Here is a 27,184-nt window from a genome sequence, read left to right on the forward strand (position 1 = left end):
CTACATATCAGATATACTTTACTATATTTACAGCTTATCCCGATAGCGGTGATCAACCACTTATGTGAAACAGAGAAATGAAAGGCTCACTTACCTGTGGTACAAAAAAATCTAAAAAATAGTATGCTGAGAGATTGTGGGTATTCCACACTTACTCTTCTCTGACCATTTGCGAAGAACTTTCAATCTCACATTAATAGCCATTTTCAAATTATTGCTGTTTATTGTTTATATTTAACGTTATTGTATTTATTAATAAGTTTAAGTCATATGTTAGGTTAAATAAATTGTAAAATCTAACTATTCATTTAATAAAACAATCGAACATTCAATAAAAATAACCGAATAACGAGTGCAGGCTTATTAGTCCATCCCTCGTAGTGTTACACTAATTTTGTATAAAGTACCAAATTTGACCTGTTGGACGTTAATTTACTGTTGGTACTAATTAGTTATTTTGTACCAATTTTATTTTCAACTTTTAGGTAATTTTTTTTGACTGCCTTGTTTTTATGCTATGTCTATTCGGTTGTAAAGGGATTTCTGTAATTTTTATTTACACATTTTTTGACCTTTTTAACAGTATGTAGCATAGAATTAAAATAAAATAAATTGTGTTTCTAAAAACAGAGAAAGCACTATTTTATTTACATTTTGTTGGTAATTAAATTAGGAACTCCATATTAGATGATAAGAAACGTTGCATTAAATATTGTATGTGTTAACTTTTAGTGTGGTTAAAATACTGCATTATACAATAATATTCTAAGATATGTTTGAGTGTTACATTATCAGAATTCCTTAGAGAAAAAGAGATGAAACAGGAACTTACAAATCCAGCAGCTGAGCTGTCTAAAAAGTTTTGTGTCAACACAAGCAAAAACTTGACGAGTCTTGGAGTACCATCTGGAAATAAATCCCTGGCCTTCCCTCAACTTTGTGAGTATAAGATTAAGTTTGTAGAAACAGAAGTTTTCTTCAGATCCAATTTAAATAAATTAGAATGATGTAGTAGTTAAATGTATAAAGTTTGATATTATTTAAATAGTTATTGAAGATAATTTAATAGTAAAAGTATTCAACGTATTTATATATAGGAAATGTGTGTATTGTAGTATAATACACTGACTGTCCACTATGCGGTGTACAAAAGTTGTGTTAAATATAAAGTACTTAACAGTTCAAGCATGTTTTAAACTATTTGCGGGTATATTATTTAAACTATTAATGTCGTTGCTCAAGTTGCTGTTGAGACTAAAATAATAAATATTTATATCTATACAAATAACTTGCGTTGAGTAACATTTAAAGTACAATGACATCTTACATTATGTAGTTCCTTCTATTTTAAGAGAATCATAAAAATAAAGTTTACTAGGCGAAGTTTGGGCTAAAAAGCCCTCTCTAACACATAACTCGGAGACCACAGGCTTTATAAAATCCTAAATACTTTCTAAAATAACCCAATACAATTGATATCGAAAGACCTCCACAAACAACGATAGACTGACAAACTGACTGTCCTAAATTAATAGAGATATCCCTTGAACCAAGAGGAACCTAAGTATTAAGTTTCAAGATTCCGTAATCTTTCTTTTAAGAGTTATCGCGAAGATGGACGGCCAACGACACGGTGTTAATAAGGCCCTGATGGGCCTTTAATAAAGTCACTCAAAAATATATTTGAATAGTCACAGTTGAAGATAAATTGGTTTGCGTCCAGTGTTGAAGAGTATTAGTTAAACTGTGTGATTTGAAAAGTTGATAGACAGACACACGTCTCGTAAAACACACATCTTGAATATTACTATAAGGGCATATTTACAAGATTTCGCAATCGATGATGGCCTTGGAAAAATATTTTACGTATGAATTTATCATATCACTTTAAGATGAATTCCCTGAATACAGAAAAAGTAAAAATATTTTGTAGATTCATGTGATATTATAAATATTTAAAGTAAACAACATAGCAAATCATCTAATAAGGCCCTGATAAAAATGATGAAGATTGCCTAAATTTTCTACTGAAATCTCCGTAATTTCACAAAGAGTGATTAATACATTTTTTGGTTTCTTTTTGCATACAGGGAAATTATCCTAAAGGGATATGAATTTAACATAAAAATTATCTTCCAAACCCGAAATTGCACCATCCTGTACCAAACTGTACCATCTTAATGCTAGTAGTAACTACCCAACGGTAGTAATTTTATGGTGATGTTGAATTAATATAAGTGTTAGGTACTTTTAGATCAGTTAAATCAAGGCAAACTAGAATATTATTTCACATTCAAATTGATCGGGTTGCTTCGAGAATAGTGACAGTGTATGTAGAAGCGTTTCGTGCTTGACTTCGACCTTGGATCACCAATCTCAGAACACTACAGTAACTGTAGTCAGTTTCAAAGTCAAAAGTCAAAGAATGTCTTATTCTACCAGGTTCAGAGAGGGCTAATAAGCCATCCCTAACAATTCACCTGGAGACCAACGGCTTAAATGTGCCTTCCGAATCACTACCATTTAGGGGGGCCGCTTGCAAGGACAGCATCGCTCAGAGGTCTAAGCACAGCCAAGCTCGACGTTGCTTGATTCGGTCATCTTGCAATAAGCGCTGTACGTCTAGCGACACTGCGCCATTGGAAAGCAATCTTCCTCTGTTTCTTGGATATCTATGTACCTGACTCCTGAAGCTCTCGTGAATTCTTAGTTATGAACCTGTCATACATCACCTAACCCAAGATCGGTCAGTTAAAAGTGGTCGGAAATTCAACGCGAGCAAATGCACAGTCCTTTATGTAGCACAACACGATGTGGTTCGTGCCCTTGACAAGAGTGGGATTGCGGTCGTGCTTCATGGCGAGAGCTTAATTGTCTGTGATAAGTGAAGACTCTCGGTGTCGTGCTTGACCGTGATCTGACTATGTCACCCACGTTTCCCAACGTGTTCTTGGCAGGCTGAGGGGGTCTGTATGTATTCAGAACGCTGCTGGCTGAGAATAAAAAGTTTCAGCTAATGCATTCATTATTTTTGTCAATTCATTGCTAATGGTACTCCGCATACCGAAGCAGCATGTCAAGGCAATATATAAATAAACTTCAAACATCATGAGATTCATTTTCAATTTATAACACTTTGACAATGTATTCTCATTTAAAAAGACTGCCAAAATACAATCCATGGAAGAGGTATGCAGAATGCAGACATGCTGCATGATTCACAAAGCTCTTATTCTTAAAGAGCCACAGTACTTAAGCGAGAGGCTCTTATACTAGGAGGTGGTTTATCGTGATTAGCTGAAGCTTAACCGACTACTGACAATTAAACACGGTTTTATAGTTTCTTGATTAATTATAAAGATTTATCGTGATTAGCTGAAGCTTAACCGACTACTGACAATTAAACACGGTTTTATAGTTTCTTGATTATTTATAAAGTTTTATCGTGATTAGCTGAAGCTTAACCGACTACTGACAATTAGACACGGTTTTATAGTTTCTTGATTATTTATAAAGTTTCTCTTCTTAAACTTTTAATAATTGTCAGTTATGGTCTAACATCTGTTGACTGAAAACGTATCTCCATACCGAAGCTGAGTTATTTTAACAAAATAATTGCGTAAGCAATGTTTCTACAGAGTGTGAACTTAAAGACTTTGATGTTATAATCTGTATGTGTAAAGTATAACAATGTACTCAGTTTTTGTGTATTTCATCGATATTATATCGTATATTTACGTCTGTTCTACGTCTATTGTATATATCGTCTGTTTGTATGAAAAATATCAAAACTATAACTAAAAAAAGTTAGAAAAATGTAGACATGTTGAAACAGTTAATAAAAAGTTTTGGAATAAAAATTTGTTTTCTGTTTTAAAGTTTAGATAGTAGAGTTGGCAAAATTTGAGATCTTTACTATACGTCTTTTTTGGTTTAAATAAAGTTCATGTTTCTTTTAAATGTCAAATTAACTTATATTCCAACAATCAAAATTATCTTGAATACTTATAGGCCTAATGTTTATCAAACCTCAAAAGTTGTGTTGCAATAGAGAAATAATCAAGTTTATATTCACTATGAAAGAATAACTAGAACACAGAACCTAAAGTAAGGTAAACAGACAATGATAAGAGCAATAAAACCGGTGACTCAATGGAGGTGATAAATGTTACACATCTTGTACACTTGTTAGATAAAGAAAACTATGTGTTCCCTAGTTTCTCGAATATCTAAGACAGCTAGAGGACTATAATTCATTGTGGTTAGCCCAGGATCGATTTTAATGACTAAAAAATTAAAATATAATAGGTTATCAACATGACTGATCGAAGTGATATCACCACACATGGGACAGAACCAAAAATTGGCATTACCTAACTCCAGTCGTCCACCTGTCGTTACCGCGCTGTAGCCTGCAGGAAATATCGCTCGCGATTGTGTTTGTGAATGTGGTATTTATTTAATCATAAATGTATACTGTGTTACTGTGTTGTGCTGTGTAATTTTAATTATATGACAAAGCCATCCACCACCACAGCTACTGAGGTCTGACGATGAAGGTTAACTTTCGAAACGTCACCATAATCATTAAGACCACATGAATTTGGATTGAATTGACGATAGGATATAACCTATTACATCTTTAGCTAGAAGACATTAAGAAAGCATATTGTGGCGGGAGGAACGTGTAGGGGTCACGTTACTGACCTAAAACAGTTCCTTCTTTCCAGCTCTGGTTCTAGGGCTTTTGGTGTCTTAGGCGAAAAAATACGTCCACTTTTTTAAAGTGCAGGATAAAGAATACTGAAATTTACGTCACACACTGCCGCCAATCTTGCCTACATGGACGAGTCGGTCCTGATTCTTCCACAGCAAGTGTGACCTAGTTTTACAAACTGGCGGGGCATTGACAGATTTGACACCAATTTCAATTGATCCGCTAATGTGAAATATATTGCTCTTTGGAATAAGCACATGCGGTAGTTAGCATTAGATGTTCAGTTGTAAGTGCTTCTTTAACATATATATATATATATATATATATATATATATATATATATATATATATAAAGAATATGGAGCAGATATACTGACCTACTCTAACAGACCGTTGTACTATGAGAGGGTTGATACTGACCCCATGGGCTTACGTAACTGATAGTAAGGAGGTGCGTACCATTCATTTATTGCAAGAAAACAGAAAATTCATTGAATATCAGTTACGTAGGTCTCTTGAAGGAATCGCTGTCGTATTTATGTAAGGACAGCTATTATTGTAAGTAACATCCGAAACAAAATATTTTCTTTTTGTACTAACATATTTTATGGAAATTAACCGTAAATGGGTGAAAGTGTAGATCGATAGGTGTAGTCTACTGCGGGAGATGGATGTTAGTGTGTGGGAGTTCTCCTAGTGTTAAAGGGTAGCTTGTCTGGAGAAGAGGGAGTGCCTGCTTAGACTGGAAGAGGCTGAACAGAGATAACTGTCCCCTTCTGCCAAGACTGAGATATTGAGCCCGCAATCCCCATCATGGATGTCAAATGGAGGCGGCCCCTAGCTCCAACCTCACCCATCCTGAATATCCTGTCATTCCGGAAGCAAATGCTAAAGACCTTTTAAGAGTGCAAGAGAAGTTTCTCCACTTCTTGTCAAAAAAGTTTGAATTTATTTCAAGAAGAATATTCACACGTTCCTTGACCGTAAAAAAGGCTCCTTTACACCTCAGTAACAAATGTGTAATTCTGTTTCCACCTAATCCACATTTAAGAACATACGAAATGTTGAAGGCTTGGCTTATTGTTGAGTATGTTGAGATCAACTGTATGTTTTGCTGATACATCAGTTCGTTGATGACATAATATTGGCTGTTGAAGTATAAGTACGAGTGTATCTACAGCAATCCAGTAATGCAAATAAAATGTGGATTAAATATACAAAGATAAAAATCTAAAGCTGTAGTATTAATTCACATTTTTAATATTCAAAACGGTGTTATTTTTATTTTGTTTGATTTTTTTAAATTAAATATTGGGGCATCATAGTTAAGATCTCAAAAAAAGTTTTTCACTAGTAACAATATTTAAAATATCTACCACAGCATATATCTAACGAATTTATTAAAGGATTGTCATATGTATTTGATGAGACATGTTTATGGATGAATTGTTCAGTGCATTTTTTGTGTGCTTCGTCTAAAAGTTAACCAAGTACCCTACACTTATTATTTACAATAATTATAACTTGAATTAAAACAGAAATTATGAATATTATTTCTTTTAAGTATGAATATTAAAAATTATTGTAATTTAGTTTCAAGTATTAAAGATTTTGTTAAGTAACAAGATTAGAACACGCCACATTACGTACTAATAAATAATAATAATACTCTTTATTGCATTAACAATATTTACAATTGCATTGCATGCGTCATAAAATGGAACACAGTATGTCATAAAGCACACAGCATGTCGTAAAGATATCATTCGGTCTTCATTTATCTATATCAGAACCGGGTTATGTGTTAATAATCTTGAATAACTTCATTAATTTCTAAAGTTTTCATCCCAGCGGCCCATTATGAACTCATCAACAGAGTAAAATGCCTTTGACACCAGGAAGTGTTTTAGTCGAGCTTTAAATTGATTGGGATCGTTTATGTTTTTAATACCCTCAGGGAGCCTGTTGATTAGCCTGACACCAACTTGGGACGGTAAGCGTCCATAAGCCGTCGTTCTGTGCTGATCGAGTCGGAAGTTGTCCCTGCCTCTAGTCTCGTACTGGTGGACATCCCTGCCCCGTTCCAACTCACATTTGAGTCGACAGTACAGGATAACTTCTAAAATAAAGAGACAGGTTAAAGTCAGCGTGTTGCGTAACAGGCTTCGCTGAGATTATAAGTCTATAATTTCACGTATGATTCATATTTTATTATCGAATATGTTAAAATGACCTATGACTATACTCTGTTTGTTTTCTCCGTCATCATAGGTACCCATGAGAACAATGTAAAAATGTACACTACTTCTCAGCCAAATTTCATAGTATGACATGCAACATCACGAAATTAACGTTGTCAATGCCGTAATGAAGCTACTTGTTAGTTTGTCCTCGAGATATATGTAACTATAATTTCTCTAACCCCTCGAGTGTTAGGCTTCGCTAACACTCAGCCAATAAACATCGATTAAGCTGTAATTAAAAAAAACTGTCACATTGTGTTTTATTTGCTAAGATAATTGTAGTTTAATCAGTTTGAGTAATCAAATTACAAGAACCCCTCCCCCATTCATGACAGGACGGGATCGAGTTTCCACGCCTCTGCTTATCCAAGTTGGAAGTTGTTTCAAATGAAGGCAAATCCCTCCAAAATCCTCCACCCTCCGCAAAGTTGTGGGGAATGGCGATAAATTGAATTGCCGCGAAACTTGGAATAAACTTAAAACATAATTACAACTCCTGAAACTTGGAATCGTTTCACTTCGTTGTGCGACTAACTCCATTTGGTTAATCACAAATCGCCAGCTCAGTCTAGTGGAAAGTACATTTACCAAACAATAATCACTTGTTTATAAGTTAGTGTGGTCTCGTCTCGGACAAATTAATAATACCAATTTCTATTTAAGATGTCTTCCTTTCTAAAAGCAATATCGCTGTACAGTTTGTTTCAGAACTCTTGTTGGATATTTTAATGGATCATTTCTACAGTTATAGTAAACATATTTTTAATTACAGTGGGATTTTTCAAAATTGTTCACTAAATTTTCGATGCATGTTAACACTAATAATGTCGTTTTAAAACATGTGTAATGAAAATCTATCTCACACCATCCCATTTTAGGATGGCGCTCATTAAAACATATTGACATTAAATACATAAAAATATTAGAATATTTTAAAACACAAGGATTTTACGAATACTTTACGAGAATACATTTTTTATGTTTTTATGTGAACTCAAATGGCATTCAGTTTAATAAAATTAACCGTAATATTTTAAATTTATTGCAGGTTATTAGGTGTAACCAGTTACTGTAACCAGGTCTCAACGAAACAATTAAAGTTATTTAGGGACAAAACATTTATTAACTACCAAATGTGGGCTAGTGGCAACACCCATATTTTAAATGGGTTCTGGAAACAAATGTAGATAATTTGTTGTTTCTCTACTCGGTTTCATAATTTTTATATTATCAAGTGGGGTGGTTAAAAGTACTATAATTGCTACTTTTTATTACTTTTAGTTATTAATACCTTTAGAGTGTTCCATAAGTACTTATTAACTATCCCTTATTTATAGCTTTCTTCCCCTAAACCTCAATGTTAAGCTGTAATTAAAGTGAAGATACAACTACACTAATACAGTTATGACTTCTTTATCACTGTGAGTGTCGCAATCTAGAGCACACTCCACATTTTTCAGTTGTTACTCGACTTGACAATGGCTGTTTGTATGCATGTAAGAGAGAGAGAGAGAGAGAGAGAAGAACCCTCAGGAAAAAAGTTTGGAGAAGGGACATTTTTTAAACACAATTCTTCCAATTCCCAAGGGAAAACGCTCTTTAGGAAAACTCATGGAAATCCATCCGTGTCACAGTACTGATCCAGATTTTCAGACATAAGATCCAAGTATGTAAGATAATGGAGTGCAATAAATGCATATGTGTATTATGTAAAATTATAACTTTGAAATATGGCAGATACTCTGGCTAACGTCTGCAGCTATTTTGAGAAAGTCTAAATGATGTTATAATGATTCAATATCAAAACCTTTTTGTTCCTTAATTATTCATGAAACTCATGAATACACATAATGAAAATGTATATTTTTCAACAGATCACCTTTGCATACCTAGTGTAAATAGACTTGTTCTGGTCTGTACAAGCACAGGTAGAGTGTCAGTTCTATAAACCACAGTTACTCTGCTGTACAGGTTTTATTATTGAGATTAATGTTTAAAAGAGTTGTTGTACACCATGATAACTCACATCTGCCTGTACAGTGTGCTCCCATGATGCCTATAGGTAGATAGTAATCAATACCAGAGTGTCTTCCTTAGGTATCAATATGGATTACCATATTTTTATAATGGTAATTCATATTGATTACCGTATTCATTCGGATACATACAACCGAAAATTGTATATAATGTTCTAAACTATATTAGTATAAGACTTTTTCTCTTAAGTCAATACGCTGAGAAATTGTACATACTCCTAGGACCTTTAAGTTGCTTTTGGAGTTTCAGGATATCCAAGGTTTGCACCCAGCAAAGGCCGCCTACTGTCAAAATCCACCAGGAAGGATTTTAGACATTAATCTCTGTCATATCTCCATGGAAGAAGGAGATTTTACTTCAGCTCTGTATCAGCCTCTCCAGTCATAGCAGGCAGAGAGAGGGTAACATGCCATTAGGTCCAGGCTATCTACAGCCTTTAACACTTAAGGAGCCAACTCAAACAGTCATCCCCCGCAGTAGCCTAGACCTATCAATCTACACTTGCAACCCCAATATCTCGATATTTACTGTTAGTGATGTGCCGCTCCTGGACATTCATAAAGCTGTCTATATTTCAGTAACAAGTCGGGTTTTTACTGTACCCACAATAGATTCAACTGAAAGATATAAACCATTAGGAAGTAGAATGGTATGGAGAATCAAACTTAGATAATTATTAGTTTATTCGGTACAGAATGTAGTTTTAGTACATTTTAAAATTAAATTCCAAATATGATAATAAAAGCTTTGGACTGTAGAGCCCGAGTCAGACATCTATGAGCTTAAAATCACGATATAAAAGGCTAAAGATATTATTTTAAATGTTGAATAATTACTAAGAAGATTCCTTTAGTTCCTTACAGGCACAATATATTAGGTTAAAAATTGAGTACTTCTTGATTTATCTCGTTCAACAATGCTATAGTCTTTTCCAGTATTTAGAAAGCACATTGCCGGGTGTACCACGAAGAGGTTTAAACGTTGTATTTCAATTTACTTGCTCATTTATGCACCAAACATTTTCAAACTCTAAATAATTTATTAAGAAGGATTTGAAAATATTCTGTGAAACTTTCAGCTCTCTAGCAATTGTTGAAACAAAATTGTGGAATTTTAAAAAACAAATCTTTAAACACAGTAAAACGACAGTATTTTAAGTTTTATAAAATTATGTATTGTCATATTCTAGAGAAATAAAGTATTTCAATCAGAAAATTAGAACATAGTCTATTAAAAAAACCTACAATTCCATTCCACAAATAATTCAAACTGCAATCTATCCGCAGCGACCACACTGATAACAGCGCTTAACAAATGAATTTTTAGGGAGCTTTTATTTTCACAGAATATTTAAAGTCCTACTTTATTAATTGTGTAGGTTTTGAAAATGTTCGATGCATAAATGGGCAAGTAATATAATATGAAACGTTTAAATCTCTTCGTGGGACAATCTGTATTTTAATGTTTAAAATTGGTTTTCGTATTAAAAAGACACAATGCAGATACTCGTGACTGTACCAAAGTGATGGGTGAGAATTAGTGACAGAAGCGACAGTGTAATCTAAACTGCTAGCTGGTAACTGTCACTCTGCCCAGTCACAGGTGTCAAGTAATGCTAGAGCTAGCTAAACCTTTAGACCTTGACTGGCACATTCCATTCAGAGTGCTCGCGCATGTGCGTGTGTCCTATGTCGTCTTGTGCGTGTTTTCACACGCGGAGCCTCCGCTCGGTCACGCTTCCATTGTGTGTTTGGTCTACACGACATTTACGAGTGGCTGAAATGGAGAAGGCAACTCCGCTTGAAAACAGCGCGTCATGGCCCGGCGATGCTTTGTATTCTAAGTAGTGCCGTGTTTACCTCGTGCCAAATCTCGAGAGCTATTGTTTCAGCATTATAAACCGTAATAGAGATTTAGTTGATCGGATAAAATGATTTATATACACTACCTCCTTTGCTCCTCAATGAGATCTTTCACTAATCATATTACTAAGTGGCTCGAATTCGCAGTTCTATCTTTTGCGAAAAATTGTAATACTGTTATTCATTGTTTAAGTTAGATGAATTTTAAAAATTGAGATGAAACGATGAATTCGTGTGAAGTTCTTTTGTGACAGTTTTTAGCTATAACTATTCTAGGTCAACCCAAAGTCGGAGGCCATCCCTGTCATTAATAGATGGTATGACAACCTATAATAGAAATTTGGGAACCTGTCTAGGTTAATGAGCCCGACTTTTTAGCGTATCAAACAGTTAGGAGGCGGGCCCCTTCGAGGCCCCAAACTCAATATTGTCAAGTGACAACCCACCTTCATGTGACAAATCATTGGAAAAAAATCTAAAGTTCCAAGAATGCAGCCGCTAAGTGGTGGAAAATGAAGTTTGCCATGTGGGGGATTTGCCATTAGAAAATGTTGAGTTGGGACCCGCTCCCCAAGGGCCACTGACTTTTGGAAGACTCTGTATGTGAGTGAAAAGTGGATTCACTACTACACACCCTAAACCAAAATATTCTCGTTTCCCCCCAGTTTGAAACAATAGATGTCGATAGGATGGACCATAATCTATGTTATTGATTTCGAACATGTGCTCCTGCTCCTTATTAAGGACTTGACAGGGCCATCGTAAAACCATATAACTCTCTATACTTCTATGCAATAAATCATAATAGAAAATCCCATGTGAATTGATATATGAATTTCTCTAGATCCAAGGAAAAGCTCTAATGCATTTCCCATCAAAAGATCACAATTACAGATAAAACTGATCCTTTATTACTATGATTTATAAGTTTGTTCAAATGAGCGCTGGTGACTTATATGCTGTTAAATTAATGTTTGGATTATTTAAACTATGAAACGAGTGATTTATAGTTATAATACGTTCTATTATACGACTACTAAAGAAAAATAAAGCAGATAAAGAATCATACAGTTCTTGTCTAACTTTACTACATGTAGTTAAACAATCACTCAATTGTCTAGTTTCAATAAATGTGGTAAATATCGTACAACTGCTGTATAAGCACAATTCATGTGATTAAACTATCGTATAATTACTGGTTAGCTATAATACACGTGCTTAATCTATCGTAAAATTAATGTATGTTATAATACACGTAGTTAACTATCATAAAATTAATTTCTGTTATATTACACGTGGTTAAGCGATCGTACAAATAATGTATTTTACAATACACGTGGTTAAGCGATCGTACAATTACTGTATGTTATAATACACATATTGAATTAGCGTACAATTACTGTCTGTTATAATACACGTGGTTAAGCGATCGTACAATTAATGTCTTTTATAATACACATATTTAATTAGCGTACAATTACTGTCTGTTATAATACACGTGGTTAACTAGCATACTATTAATAATTTCTATTAAATACACGTGGTTAAGCGATCGTACAATTACTGTCTGTTATAATACACGTGGTTAAGCGATCGTACAATTAATGTCTTTTATAATACACATATTTAATTAGCGTACAATTACTGTCTGTTATAATACACGTGGTTAACTAGCATACTATTAATACTTTCTAAAAAATACACGTGGTTAAGCGATCGTACAATTACTGTCTGTTATAATACTCGTGGTTAAGCGATCGTACAATTAATGTCTTTTATAATACACATATTTAATTAGCGTACAATTAATGTCTGTTATAATACACGGGGTTAAATAGCGTACAGTTACTGTCTGTTATAATAAAGTAAAGGAATAAACTTCATCGTTATGATAACATTTGAATGGACACTAAATATTTTAATATTATTCTGATAACACTACAAAATATAAAAATATATTTTTGGGACAGAATTGTCAATATTCTTTAACTTATGTTTTTGAACGAAATTAATCTATTATGAAATTTGTCTTTGACGGATTCTGTTGTAAATCAACGTTATTGTCCGGTGACACAAAAATTGTATTGTGTTAAAAAAATTGTATTTACATTTCTATTACAATTCTTGATATTAAATAAGAAAATGCAGTTTAGTACATACCAATATTTTTGGAGCTAAACATTTCTCATAATACAAAATATAATTGAAGGACTAAATATATGAAGCTTTATTATATTGATATTAGCTTTGTTGATAATTAAAAAAATATTACAACAACCTAGCCATGAGATGATGAATTCACAGATCGGGACTTTGACGATTGCATTGCCTAGGGTATCAGAGCTTCATAATTGCTGGTTAAAATTAAAGCAAGAGCCCGTATTTCATCTCGCTTCTTCCGAGAACTCACCTTTAATACCTCCAATATTATTTACACTCCAGCGCATGACTGCTCACTATTTCAAAATGATATTACAGGCAAACCTTGGAGAAAATTACAGCGTTTTAACAGAAAACTGATTTTGGTATACGAGCAAATTCATAACTTGTAAGAAAAATATTATATATTTGACGTTAGTATGCGGTGCAAATCATTGTTTAGGTGAAATATACTTATTTTATTTATGATATATAGAGTCTCTTTTTAAATTTAACACCATTCTGATCTTTGAAGTATAAATCTTAAAGAAAACTATGAAAAGTTTCCGCCATTTAAATGACAGCTTGTAAATTCTATTTAATAGTACTTATGCACTAACCATATATTTACCGATCTTGGAACTTCTTTATACAAGTTTTATTGCAGCTTTAAGTTAAGTACGAGTATGCAAGTTTAATTATTTTTGGATAGTGAAGATTTAATTAAATAAATCTTTCAGATTATATATTCGAGTATTTTATGTACGATTTTATATACATCAAAATATATACACTACATAGAATATATTTATTTCTGCTTCAAGTAAAATAATAATACAAAATTATTACATATACCTCTATAATACCAGATTTTTATCTTGTACGTGTAGTAAAATGCTCTGTCTTGATTACACTGAATTTGACATGAAATACTTGAAACTAATGTTTCTAGTAATGTACTAAGCTACTGATGTTTACATGTAGGTACACTTTTTGTTAATGAGACATATTTAAGAGTAAAATATCTAATATAAAAAGAGTCAACTGCCCGAATTTGAAAGAATGGTGATTTCGGACATATGATATCGTTAGTATATTTGACATCGTCCAAAATCCTATTATACTTGTTTGCCTTGAAAAACTTGTTAAAAGTATGAAAAGTTGGAATAGTACCCTTCGCTAGAGATACATTTATGATACTGTGTTAATATGTATATTATGTATGAATATAACAGGTGTTGTATATTAAGCGTACTTTTATGAATAAATAGCATCTAGAACACGTATAAATTGAATTGTTGTTACGTTTATTCTATTTTCAGAGTTAATTCTGTGAAATTGGCGTCGGAAAGTTGTTTAAGATATATTTATATATTAATTCAGTGACTACCTGAATTCAGGTAATCAATGGATAATCTTCACACCAATTATATATAACTAACTATACAATTAGATATTATTTATTCGTATATATTGGCTGCTTAAGAGAAAACACTGTGTCCCCGAATTTGTTGGTTTGGAATGAAATGTATTTAATTTTATTTGTAACAGTTATTGTATGAACATCTTATTATTTCACAGGTTAATTATTCCTCTAAATCAAAGTTACGTGGTAGACGTAACGCACTTTGAGATACCAGACCGAAAAGATCAATAAGCGTAGCGTATAGGTGCTCACGTGACGGATAGGTCTGCTAAGCTGTCAGGGGTCTCTCCTAGTAATGCGTACATCAGCTGCACGAATCGTTAAAAACAATCATTTGTTTAGTTACCAGAATGGGTTTGAAAGTAGGCCAAACTGGATTATAACGAGCTTTAACTGAACTATCCAATAAATCTTTGTCTATCAATAACAGTTTAAATCATCGTCAATTGGTACCAAACACATTCCACGCCATATAATGGGGTGTTTGGATATATCCTGCGACCTAAATCGCGATCTTTGACATTGGATCGGCACAAACAGGCGATTGTACTAAACCACTGGACCGGCACACATTGGAATACTTTGAACATGGAAAGCGATTTGTTCGTTTGATGAAGCTTCCATGGGGATTTGTGAATAGTTCGGAATAATTGTTTAAAAATAGCTCGTCTTTTAGCTCAGCAGCAGAGGCAGGACTGGAAGGAGTTCATACAGACGGAAGCTATTAGCTTTTAGGTATTGGTAGAATAGTGGAACAGAATGTGAATGTTGAGTTTAGCTCTAGTTCACCTTCATCTTAGATCTCAGAGTTCACCTCCTCCAGGTTTCAGAAGTCAAGTATGTGACGATGTCAAATTTCAGACAATGCATTGAGAGGAAGGTGAACAGGAACTAAACTCCATATTCACATTGATCCAACCATTCTCACCATAGTTACAATGTATGTAGAAAACACCGTACCTAGAAATTAATTTTGCCTAATACATCGTATTGCTCTCAATTGTGCACCTGATGAGACAAAACCTCTTCGCTTAGATTACACTATATTTTGTAGTCTGGTTGTCTTTTATGTTGAAACTATGTAGAGTCAATTTTGAGCCTTTTCCTTTCCGACTCTTTTTCAGACTCGTTCAGACGAATATGACTCCAGATCTCAGGAGTCAGGTCTGTAACAGCGTCAAATTCCATACGCCGCACTAAAAGAAAGATGATCTGGAGCCAAACTCAAAATTCGCAATGATTCATCCCTTCACGCCATAGCTACAATATGAGTGGAACAGAGGTCTTCGTTTAATGAAATAATTAGTCCTCCACTTCTACATCTGTATTTGTTTCAATTGGTGACCACAACACCCAAAGCCTGGAGACCGTAATTATTAACTTCCCAGTTTACACTTGAATTAAATGTTTTCGAGAAATATTCAAAACATGACGATACGATATGTTAGTTGGATTATTACTCTTAATATTTATACAAACTGTCACTTGGCGCACTGTTACCAGTTACTAGATTTATTAGTTCCAGTTGGAACAAACGATCTGCATCATAGTCCGAACTAACTTTTCCACTGGATGTACCATCACTTTATTTCCTCTGCGGAAGTGTGACATACACAAGTACCTGAAATCCATATCCACTTTTCCAGAAGTAAATATAAGAGATGACTGGCATAAGAGCAAATTTTGTCATAAGATCTTTTATTAAAGTCCTTAGTATGAACCACCGGCGTATATAGAAAACTTTTTGGAGGGAGCTGACACTTTGGGTGGTTCAGAAGGTATAAAACACTCAGAAACTAAGGAATCTTCCACGAGAAAATGTTGAGCTTTTAAACCTTATAAATCTGTGCTAGCTTAAAGCAGTCTACTAAGTAGAATTTTAATACAACTAAGTTTATTTTAGTTGCAGATTTTTAAATTAACAGAATGAAACAAGTATCTTATAAACTATTTTGACCTAAATTGTGACTCACTTTCTGGAACAAATTCTGAGCATTCCAAGAAGTGTCTAATTTGTCTGACCCAAGTTAGAATTTCGTTCGTCATTAGCCTACATACTGTATAAGGGTTACCACCATTTGCAAGATACGAATTGTGATATAATTTATGTTTTAAAATGTTTATGCTCAAAAATATTGCGTGTTTTATATTTAGTTTTGGATTTGCTTTGTCTAATTCAACGCATATGGTTCTTTCCTTCATGAATGTGTTACAGTAAGAAATTATATAGGCTTTAAAAAAATCACTGTATTGTAAGAATGTATCTTTAAGGTAATGAGAGCAAAACCAGAAACGTGCAAGTATGCAATACTTAACCTCAAAACATATTTTCTATCAAGTCGGCAACTTTTTGAAGTAATTTTTAATATAACGTTTGTGCCAAAATTTTAGAAATTACAGGAGTAACAGGAGTAATTAGAGGAGTAACATAACACCTCTACTAAAGTTGCGTAACAGTTTAAATAGCTTAGATTGATATAGCGGTTGGAAAATAACTTAAAACGGGTTCTAGAGTCTAGTATGGTTTCCATTTAGTGGGATTTGGGTACTAAAAAGTTAACTGCATTAGATAAATTATTCGGTGGGAAACCAAAAATTAATCTGCATGGTTTAAAACGTTGTTATGATGCAGCAAACTACGCGCGCAGTTTTGATAAACTAATTTCCCAACGATTGGAGTAAAACGAATTAGTTGGAGTTGGCCGAGTAAAAACAATGTTATCCCAGCGACTAACTGCATCAGAGAACGAGTTAAAGGGCTAATTTGTCCTCTCGTCGTGTCGACAGTAAAACCCGCTTTAAGTGGCAGTGAACAAGGGCACAGTCTGAGCGAACAGCGGAATATTAAGTGTGGACGAGTCCGGGCTTTCTTGGTTTTATGTGTCGTGTTAAGCATTCGATTTTTTCACCCTCTTTCTTTGTAGACTTGTTCACTGTTGTTTAAGACCACGGTTATTGTATGCCCATTTTTTGGTAAAGGAGACTTTGCATATCGAGGGAATATCCACTAGATATAGAAATGCTAATAATAATGGCGTGTATAGTATCCCAAATCTTTTAAATTAAAACATCTTTTCCAGGTCATACGGAGTTTTCACATTAGGCTGTTATCACAAAATGTCTAACTAATGATGCACTATTAATTTAGACGTTTATAAGCACAACAAGGATGAGTGACAATATACTTTAATGTTTGCATGTTAATATAATCGTAATGTTTAGAATGTCTATAACCTTGAAACCTTACAGACAAACATAACCAAGAATTGTTATCAAATATGTTTAACTATAAAAAAGGAGCCAGTTAATTTTAGATTATGTTTCTAAATATATTAATTAAAACATTTCAATTTTATACTTCTATAACTTTAAATTCCCACCATACTGAAACCTTAACAGTCATAAAATATGAATGTATAATAGTGTTTTTTATAATAACGTATTACAATAGGTCTTTGTTGGGAATTATTACAGTTAATATCTTTGCTCAAAGGTATGACCGCCATTTTGAAACTTATCATTGGTTAAGACTGACTAACGAACCCATCCAAGCTGTAAGCAAGTAATGCCTTTGTATCAAGTGAATCAGGATATTTAAAAAATTATGATATATAATTTTTTTCATTATGTTTGTTTTTATTCTAAAGGTCTTTATGGGAGAAAATAACAAAAAAAGTCCCTAGAAATTCCATTACGATAGCAATTGTAATTGGCAGATGCCTATGAAATATACCTAAAAATTAGAAAAGTGAGAAAACTGTTCAAAGTGAACGCTTTCCTTTATTTACTTTCAGTTTTACAACTACAACTACAAGACAAATTCAAAAGTGCAACTATACATAGTATTAGCAAATGTAACTGTGGCTGTTGTGTGTTACTTCTAAAACATGCACTTAATAAAAACAATACACTAATTATTGAACTATCGAACTAAACTCTAAAGGTGTTAAGTTCGATAGTTCAGAATGACTGTCTATTGAAAAGTGTCTATGTTTAGAATGCTAAATCAACGCTTTATAAGCTCGGGTGGGTATATTCTCACACCACATGCTATGAACACCGTGTGACTCCTTTTGGATGCAAAGTAATTCCTGTTACTAGGGTTGCTTGAGTTGCCTTAGGGATGTTGCCTAAAGCAAAATAGCTGTTCTTTAACGTATTCATAGTCGTAAGGGCGAATTTTTTAGTTATGCTCCATTTCTCCTCCCGCTTAGTAAAGTGTAATTTGTGCACCAGTTGAGAAAATGAGAACGCCTCTTGATCTATATTACAGTGGACGGCTGCTGGGTAAACCAGTCGACCAAACGATGGAAAATTAACGTCTTCGTCGTCTCTTGGTTTTTTATCTCTTCAGAACGATGTGGAACATGATGTTCCAGCAGGGAAATCTGCTACATTTTTAAATTTCACACACTGCACTATGCAGTTGGTGAAATGGAACTAAACTCATTAGCAGCTGTTTTAAAGGTATAACAACATTAGAAAATTAATAACCAACGTTCTTGTACTGTAAATATTCGAGTAGAAATAATTGTTATTAAGATGTTGTGCGATTCAGAATACCGCAATATGTTTATTAAAATTATAATTAGGATGAAACTTTTTGCGTGTGTCACGGAAGGAATATTCCTTGCCTGTCCAGAGATCTTTGATACCCTCTGGTTCTCCCGTGCTGACAACGTTTTCTTTCTGATGAAAAAGTGACACTGTTATTTTTTATTCACACTTTTGTAGGAAAAAATATTAAATTTATCATTGCCATATTGATACATACATATATTAATATTGGATATTTCAATATTTCTTGTACACATTTCCACTGAATCTATAAAACGTGTATAATTTACGTAATTGCGTTGGCATTGCAAAAAGGCCCGACATTTATATTCCTCACTTTGAGGTAGATTTTGTATTCAAAATATATTTATTTTAATTGGCCAGGTGGCAGCACTATCCAAAAATGTCTACATGACTCCAAGAGTCCAACACTAGCCCGTCAAAACGTTTATACATAAAATTCAGGATTTATGCATTATCTAGCATATGCAGGGTGTTTACAAAAGGGTGTCACACACTTTTGTGGGTGGTCTTAGTTATCATTTGAAAATAAATGTAGAAAAAACGTAGGCAAATAAATGGTATGAAATGATAAAAAATGTATTGTTTAGCCGCTACCCGCTATTTTTTCTAGGAAGATTATTATATCTAAAACTATTTAAAGAGCCCCGATTTCGCACACAGAAATATAAAAGGAAAGAAAATAAACTGTGTTCTTACCTTTAATATTAACAAAATGGCGTCTGTTTAAGATTTAAAATTAAAATGAAAAAAGAAACAGTATAGTTATAACAATGAAATAGACACCAACAATTGGAATTATTTTTATTAAAATTCCAACCGTGCTTGTTTCAAAGAAAAAAGTCAATGCTTGATCGAGCACGACCACTTTAAAGGTACGATTACACAAGCCAAGCAAGTTTCAAGCATGTCACAAATGAGTGGTATTATTTGTAATTTTTTATATATACATGAATAGCAATAATGATGCAAATATTCATTATCATTCAGTATCTCAGCTGATTTAATTGGCCCACTTGATACGCCATTTCATCCCAGTATAGCGGCCGGAACAATAATACTTTAGTTGTCACAAAACCAACCTACTTATTAAGACTGGTAGAAAAGGACTTTATACATAAAACATTTATACCGCAAATTTAAATAATTACCTAAAATATGAAGTCGTAACTCCATATGTGGAACAACAAAACAATTCTTTTGAAACTACTACCAATATTTGCACATTGCCGAAAGACACACGTAAAATGAATTCAATCTAACTTTCACAATAAGACGTTTAGCACGAATATCTGCAGGACCAGTAAACCCAAACTTAGTACTGGCTTGCATGAATAACTCATTGCAAACTTTCACATCGTGATGGTCCTTTAGCCTTAAACTAGTACGATTTGTTTGTACACATTTAACCGGTATTCATGATATTTAATAATTATCTAAAAATATCGTATTTAACCTAACAAGAATATTATTTATTATGCATTATTATACGTTTTACAATGTGCAACATAAGTGGTAAGTTTTACATTATGTATTAAACTGAATATTTCATATTGAACATATATAATTAAACATAAAAATACATATGTGAAATATAAAAGATTTCAAAAACCGTTTTTATGATATTTGATAAAAACCAAAATAAAAATGAAGAATATGTACCATTGACCTTTAAAAATTGTAGATGCCAAAACTTCTAAATTGATTGTGTGAACTTCAACATAGATGTTTCTAATTTGTGATACTATTAAAAAAAGTTGTATCATAATTTACAGTGAAGTAATTTTACGAATAACAAGACTAATTTCAATTAAAAAGTGTGAATGTTAGAGTTTATTCAATGCGATTAATGAGTTCAACCCCATTTTACCTTTCGATCAGTCAGCGTCTGAAATTAGACCATAGCTAATTTATGTGTGGAAAACCCGGTTACCCTGTTTGGTTATAAGATCATGTCAATCATCATCTTATAGTGCACTGAATTGAGCACCTGATGAAACAATAAGAACACCAATTCCTGTAGATTTTACTTTGTGGTCTATCAATGGGTCTCTAATGTTGAATATATGGATAGAGTTAGTTTTAACATTCTTGTCGTCGACTTCCAGGAGTCAAATATGTGACAGAATCAGATTTCACACGCTACAATAAGCGGAAGGTGAAATGGAATTGCATTCAATTAGCGCATAGAATGAACCATTTCTAGCATGAGCAGATTAAAAGCCGCCATATAAAGGATGATAAATGACAGAAACAATCAGAATCTTGAGGCGTGATGGTTTGAGTGCAAAAAAAATGTATTATAAATCAATTACACAATAGGGAAAGAGCCCTGTTACAGAAACAATGTTTTATTGACACAATTAGAAGGATGTTTGTATCCCAAGCCCTGGCCCGTAAAGACATACTTAAAGTTAGTGCTTTGCTTAAAAAACCCACTCTAAAACGAAAAAAGCAATATAGTTATTAAAAATTTGCAAGTTATATATATGTATACTATTTTTCAATTTATATTACATTTTTTTAGATATTCTTGCACAAGCTGGAAGCAACAAACGTTATTGTTAAATGAAAGGCATCAGCTGTTTTGACATTTAAATTTTCTATATATACTGGGTTTATTATTATTTGGTTTTAAAACCATTTATTAATATTAAACCAAAAATTGATTCCTATATTTTAGTTCTCATCTCATTTTCGTAACATTAGTAATATCAGTCATGGAATTTTGTAAACTCTCTGTAGATAGTTAGTACTGACCAGGTTGTTTACCAGCAACTTAAACATCTGTTCAGACAAGGAAAACGTGAAACAGTTGAACATCCAATACTATTTCGTCTCAACAAATCTATTCTTTCTTCTATGGGCCGAATATTTCCTTCAATCAGTTATAGTTTAGAAACATCAATAGGCCACATTCCAGGCAATCCCGGCGGAACATTAAAGGATGAGATATTTCTATGATTGGCTGACACTGGTCAGAAGTCAATTGAAACAATTAACATAATCATACCATTGTTGTTAATGCTCGTTAGTATTTTATTGGTATTAACATATCGAGCTATTGAGAAATCTAGAGGAAGCTATTGAGTGGAGATTGAGCGGAATGGCAGTAGGGAAGGGAATTCATAGAAATTTTAGAGTACTGAGTGTTTGAATTGTGTTTGAATGTCAATCTAACCTATAATACTACAGTCAGACATAACGGTAAAACATTATGCCTAATGCATAAAAGTACTTTTATTCAAAAAACACGATACTTTGAGCTGTTTTAATTGTAAAAAATAACATATTTTGGAAGGAAACACTATAGAAATATTTTATTTTTTTATTTCTGTAACACGTTTATTTTTTGTTTTGCCTTGATTTCATCACAGAAAATTACATTTGAAATTTAAATGATACAGTCACATATCTAAAACTAATCCATTGTAACATGTTGAAATCACTTGTTTGTAATGGTGTTTTGTTTAATATTTTCTCCATAAGCTGAATAGTTCTAGTCCATTAAAAAAAATATAGAATCTCAAAACAGGTATAGCCTTTTAAGTACAAAATTTTCCCTTATTATATTATACTGGTACTTTCCCATATTAAAAACAATACAAGTTTAAGCCTCAGTGAAGCCTGGGATATACTGTGCTTACCCAATGCATTATACTTTGAGATGAAGTTCAAATATAATAATTGTACCTTATTTTCACATTTATTTTATTCTTGATGTAAAAGGATTTGAACTTTTATATGTCTCGTACAGTTTAAAAAACATTTATACTTTTAAATTAGAGATTTACATTTGGTATGAAAGACCATTTAAACAATCACTACGGGGTTATAAACGTGGGAATGCGTGCAAACACATTCTTACTCTTAGCATGTTGAAAATAATCGAAACATGTTCAAATAAAACGATAATGACAAAATTCACCCTCCTGGACATTGGTGGATCTTAATACCCATTTTGGAATTCGTCCTTCACTTTAGAAGTCATACCGTTCTGAATCAAGGGACATTCCATCATCTCAATGAGGTTGAAAAATCTACTATAATAGTCAATGGGTATTTTTATAGTTCAATAAGAATATTAGAACCACTACTTTGTAATTTCTTTTCTAAACGATGCTGTATGTCTATTCAGTATTGGCCGAATAGACTTTCTCTTCACTTGAGCTCGCTTTCATTGTATTGGGTGACATTCTCCACATTACAAATTTGATAATATGGTTAGGGACTGAACGGGTTGCAATAGAATTTTGTTAAGATGTTCAGGAGTCATTCCAAGTTTGAGAAATTCGATATTTCTGACTCATTTCATATATAATACTCTCCATTCTACGCTAAAAGTAAGTCAATAATTACGACTAAGTTCTTCTGAGTTTTTATATATCACTATAATTTTAAAAATTCTTTGATTTTAACTCAAATTATTCTACCATATTTGAATCCATGACAGTCATATTTGTCTTGTTCGTGTACTAAATTAATTTACTCCCATCTTCATAGAGTGATGTACGGCAATGGAGATACTGGTCGATTACTTCTTAAGGTTTCCTTTTATATTTATTGGTTAATCTTTTTATACATCCAATGTGATGGATCATGATAGAAAAATTTGTCTGATATACGAAGAGCCGCTGACTCTTACTTATTCATAGCACGAAAATAAAAAAAAAACAAATAATATAAAATCAATTTTTCTTTTTTACAACTTAAACATAGGCATTATATTTGGCATAAAATAAAAAAATTGTTAATGAATAGCCACCCCCCCCCCCCCCCACCCCCCCCCCCCCCCACCCCCCCCCCCCCCCACCCCCCCCCCCCCCCACCCCCCCCCCCCCCCACCCCCCCCCCCCCCCACAAAATTCTCACTTATTCGGGATTTTCCTGGTGGCTTACACGTGGAAAGCTATCTGTGTACCAAATTTCAAGTCTCTAACTCATCTGGAAGTAGGTTAGAATTAGTATACGTGAGTGAGTGAGTCAGTCAGTCAGTCAGTTACACATGCGGTTGTATATATATAGATATATATATATATATATATATCTTAGCCAAGCCCGATATATAAGCCCCACACGAGGTGTGGCGTACTCTTACCTTATCATTAAATTCTGCATGCAAATTCTATTACATTTCTACCTTCTAAGACTATTCTTTATCCAAATGAAATGTCGAAATTATTTTTGCTTTCATTTAATTTTAATTCACATCCAAACACTTTTATTATTGGAAAAATGTAACTCGAGAAAACAATAAAATTTCAGAAAAATAACTTAATATTCTAATAATCACACATCTTAAATATAACTTATAACTATTATAAAGCCAAGCGCACCCGAATAATTTAATGTTTAACGTTATTATAGGTTGAGAACCAATACTGACGACCGAGCTTTCGAAGTCGTTAAAGTGTAAATTAGAGCCACGAATCAATACCCTGTGACCTTTACCAGCTTTCACTTGCTGTTGCACTTGAGAAGGGTGTTATAACAAGTTCATTCCAACAGAAGTGTCAAAGGTTCAAACTAAAGCTCTTACAGCTATGTCGAGCCTCTTGTATAGGGTTCTGAAAATAACAATGTTATGATCGTCCTTTGTTAAAATTTTTGTTATTGACGATGTAAGGTTTGACTAAATAAAAGTTCGGACTTTTACCCTTGCTATAAATTAAAAAAGATATAAGACAACGTTTGAGAGTAGATCAAAATTCTCGAAACGTTGTGTTATATCTGTTTTAACATATAACGATGGCAAAAGTCTGAAAATCCTATTGTCCCTGTTATGATAGTGTTTGCTTTTATTTTGTAACAGGTGATCCGTACGTGTATTACTCAGACAACGATTCACAATTCACATTTTAATATCATCTGGTTGGTATAGCAATGAATGCTACGTGAAAAAAGCTAACATAAAACCTTTTTGTTACTTTTGAGAAAACTGTTGTTGTCTTTTAACTACATCAGACTCTTTTTCTGGTTTAATTTCTTTTAACGAGTTGAACATGTCTTCCGCACTGCTCTAAAGTAGTTAAAGTGCTATTATTATTTGGCTATTATTATTAAGTCGCCGGGTTGCATTATTTGACTCTTGGCTTCTAGTCTGTATAACGTAATCAGCTAGCCTGTGTGCAAGTCATGTCACCGGGTTAGATTAGTGTTCGCACAATAACTAGGCAATTGTTGTTCCAGCGTACAAAGGCATTGAAATACGGAGTATTTGGGATGAATGAAGGTAGAATAAAGGCAACGTTCCCGAGCACAACTATGCATAAGTATGGTGCACACGTTCAGTCTTGAATGCAATATCCAGGTACTGCACAGATTGCAGTCTGCATTCAATCATTGCACGGAACTATAGTGCAAGTATTTATTGATCCGAGTAATGAATGACCTATATTGATTATTAACTTTTCTGAAAATTCAAATGTGTATTGATTTAGAAGTAGGTATTTCTTGCACATGTATTTTATTTTCTTCTTCGGGTTGTTTCTTTTGTTTAGCAGCATGATAAGATGTGTTCCCCCATAATGCTAAAGAACATGTTTACTAGGAAAGGAATTTTTACCCAAATTTGAATTCCTTTCCTCCTGGGTCTAATGAACGTGAATGATAATATTAATTCTAAAAAGGTAACTACTAATACCGTTAAATGATTAAGAAATACATACGTTAGAGATTTCTAATTACAATTTGATTGAAAATGTACATTTTAAAATTCTATTATGATATTTCAATTTGCTGTTCATTATAACCTGACACCAAATATATAAAAATAATCCTCGAGTAACAAATCTTCAACCCATAAACTTACTAAACAAACTTATACCTATGAATAACATAAAACACTACGGAAATCTTGGTAAAAATAGTTGAGGTATATTATGGTACTCAGTACCCATGTGAGTGTGTTGATGTGAGTGATTAATGTAAGCCGTGTTACCCTCTAAAACCTAAACTTATTTACATTATGTACGAGTGACAAGGCTTCCTTTAACTACACAAAGTCCTTTGCACTGCGTTCATTAAATTCTGCCTATTCATTTCTTCCACCTCCTGCATCAAACAGCATCGTGTGTCTTTATGACTTACTTCAGTTTATTCTAATATGGTATGGTTAAAACCGGCGGAGTCAATACACTCATTTTAAAACTCTCAAACTCCTTTGGGCACTCCCTTTACCTACTTGAACTTCCTATTCATCTTTCTGAGTTAATTTAAGCAGGCTTTCAGTCGTCGCATAATGTGGAATAACTTTCGCAAAATAACTAACCGCTCCAATAAAAATGCTCACACTATTAGCTTATATTGGTGGTTACCTTTTTTCCCCCATTCTAAAAGTTCTTACAGGATGTTTTTAATAGTGATTTTACTTATTATATGGCCAAGGAAACCAATGTTCTTCACAGTAAATCTTACATAATTCGGGTTTACTTACCATGTTCAGATTACCTGCCAAAGACATCGCTTACATGTTCAGATCATCGTGCAATTCTTGAGGATACCATTTATGTGATCTACTTAATATTTTGCATAGTTAAGTTTTATGTCTTTCAATGCCTTATTAATGTAAACGATGACGTGATTCAGGACCGCACGTGTAAGCCATATGGTAATTTGAAATTCAAAGCACACAAAAGAGGTTACAAACCCTGTTAACGAGTTTTACTATTCTCACTCAACCCCAGTTGATAAATCTATTACTTAGATCTTAATTAATATTTCAAAAAGAAATTTTATATGACTATGTTAATTAAATTAAACATAAATTGTAATGAATAATTTAATATTAATCATGTGTTCAAAGTATTAAGTTATTACATTTTGTGCTCAATATGACGGTTGATCATATCCATTGTTATATAAAATGTTAATCAATATAATGAGATGCTATTACAAAATAAAATATGTGTTGGTTCATTTGAGGGTCTTGCATTGCCAATCTAACCTATTATTAAATCCTTTCACAGCAGCAGCCCTTGCTCACAATACATTATAATATTTCCACAGCCTTAATCTAAACAAAACCAAACTTACAAACGTTACTTAAGGAATAAATACACAATCACCAAGTTAAATATCTTCAACACTGGTTAATAAAGGGTAATATCACACAAGTACTATCAAATAATAATAAAAATAAAAACGGACGTTAAAGGGGGGACTAAAATATTAAGGACAAGCA

Source organism: Homalodisca vitripennis, chromosome 6, assembly GCF_021130785.1.
Source record: "Homalodisca vitripennis isolate AUS2020 chromosome 6, UT_GWSS_2.1, whole genome shotgun sequence".
Taxonomy (NCBI): Eukaryota; Metazoa; Arthropoda; class Insecta; order Hemiptera; family Cicadellidae; genus Homalodisca; species Homalodisca vitripennis.